Raw genomic sequence first — 2,052 nt, forward strand, 5'->3', positions numbered from 1 at the left:
TTCCTTTTCCTTTTCCTCCCCTGTTCCTTTTCCTTTTCCTCCCCTGTTCCTTTATCATGGGGAACCATCTGTTCCTCACTTGCAGGGCTTTAAAGGCCAGGCCATCACAGGATGGGGAGAACCAGGCTCACTCCTGAAGCCTTTTGTGTCAGGGGGAGGATCTGGTTGTTGGTGACTGGAAATAAATGGGATTCCACCCTCGGTGGCCTCAGGCACTCCCTGGGTGAAATATCCGAGCTCTCTCTTGCTGGAGGAGAAGCAAACCTGGGTTTGCTGGGAGGTGAACGGTGTTCTCCCCCAGGAGCTGCTTTACCTGGCTCCAAGCATCAGGAGAGATTTTGTTTCCTCTTTCCCCAGTGTACCTCTCTCTGAATAAAGTGTTTGAAATAAAACTCCATAGCCAGGAAAACCCCAGGGGCTCTGAGGTCCCTCAGCTCTCAGAGGCACTGAGGATTTTCTGAGAAATTGCCTCAGCTGCCCATTTTTACTGTACCTGGGTAAATCCTCCATTCTTAGGTGCAAAGGGAAGAGATGAAAAGATTCCTTCTGTGTTGCTTCCAAATTGTAGTAAATGAGGTGTTGGTGCAGTGGAGCAGCAGCCAGATTATTCACAGATAAATGGACAACCCTTGGGCAAATCCACAGATGAAATAAAAGCCATGACTGGCTGATAATGCTCACTGGAAATGCCCAACCCTTGGTAATTGGCAGTGCAGATGTGCACAGTGACCACCCTCCAGTGCAGAACTGTAATGCAGGAAAGCAATGCAACATCATGAAGCCAATGCAGGGAAATGCTGTGTTTTGAGAAAGCAGATTTGCATGTTCTGATCAGGGCTGGGTGCTTGTGTGGGGAGTGGCCACTACCAGCTCTGCTCTGTCCTTCCTCAACACCAAATCAGTCTGTCCTGCAGCAGCAACAAAGGCATTGCTTTTCCTCACTTGCTGACTTGAGAACTGGGCTGGGAAGCTCTGAATCACAGGCTGGGTGATTCTGTTTCACTGGTACCAACATGAAAGCAGTATTTTTCCTTTACATTTCCATCTGCAGAAGTGTAAATCAGAGCACCACGAGCTCTGCTTGCATCACTGAACCAGATCAGTGTCTAGCAGGTGAAACAACATCAGGATTATGGAATAAATATAGAATGGAGTAACTTGAGTGTTGCTGCTCTTCAGCAATAGTCCCATTTTGGGAGATAAGCTGATTAATCCACCCCCACCCTCCCCATACCCTGCACAATGACTGGCAAATAACTCTGCTGGAGGCTGGTGCTGAGCAGTAGGTGTTGGGTGCCTCATCTGCATCCCTGATGAGCTTCACCACGGAGCAGCAGCTTGGAGGAGGAGGAGGAGGAGGAGACAGAATTGGGAATTACCAGAGCACTCCAGAAAGGATCCTTGGTGAAATACTCAGCTTTTAGGACAGAGTTTTCCAAAGCTGCCTCTCAGTCCTCCAGCAGCCCTGGATGCTTCCCTGGCAGCAGCACAGGTCTGATTTTCTGGTCAGGCTGAGCTGGTTGTGTTTGGTAGTGCAGGAACAAAGCCAAGCTCTTAATCCCAGATTTCCTCAGCTGTGTCTGAGCAGTGAGCTCAGCCAGCCAGAAATAGGTTTGGGTTCCACCTGTGGTGCTCAGGGGAGCAGGGTGGGCACGCTGGGGGCAGCTCTGAAGGAACTTCCCCAGACAAACAGACACAGAAAGAGAAATGTTTCTCCATTTCTGGGGGCTCAGGAGACTCCTAAAGGGATCAGCAGGGCAGGGTTCATGGGGAGATGTGGCTGCTCATAAAGCACCTTCAGTTCTCTGCCAGGGGAGCCACACAAAATTATAATTTGGATTTTTTCATTTCCTGATCCTTTCCTCTAAACTTCAAACTGCACTAATAATTCACCTGCAGACTTCCTAAAGAGGAATAAAACTCCTGTAAGAGAATTGAGGATGGGCACAGCAGCACAAGTTCCTTTTGCTGTGCCCACCTGCAGGCATGAAAATAGTGCTTCATGTTGGTACCGTGCCTTGGGGCCTGCTGCTGGGTGTCACCTGTGTCCAG

The 2,052-nt window shown here is 49.4% G+C and overlaps 1 protein-coding gene across 1 annotated transcript in view; it reads left to right on the forward strand.

The window, feature by feature from the left end:
- Window positions 1-2,052, forward strand: part of GFPT1 (glutamine--fructose-6-phosphate transaminase 1) — a 22,693-nt gene that overhangs the window by 5,667 nt on the left and 14,974 nt on the right. The window lies entirely within an intron of this gene.

This window comes from Parus major, chromosome 22 (genome assembly GCF_001522545.3).
Source record: "Parus major isolate Abel chromosome 22, Parus_major1.1, whole genome shotgun sequence".
Taxonomy (NCBI): domain Eukaryota; kingdom Metazoa; phylum Chordata; class Aves; order Passeriformes; family Paridae; genus Parus; species Parus major.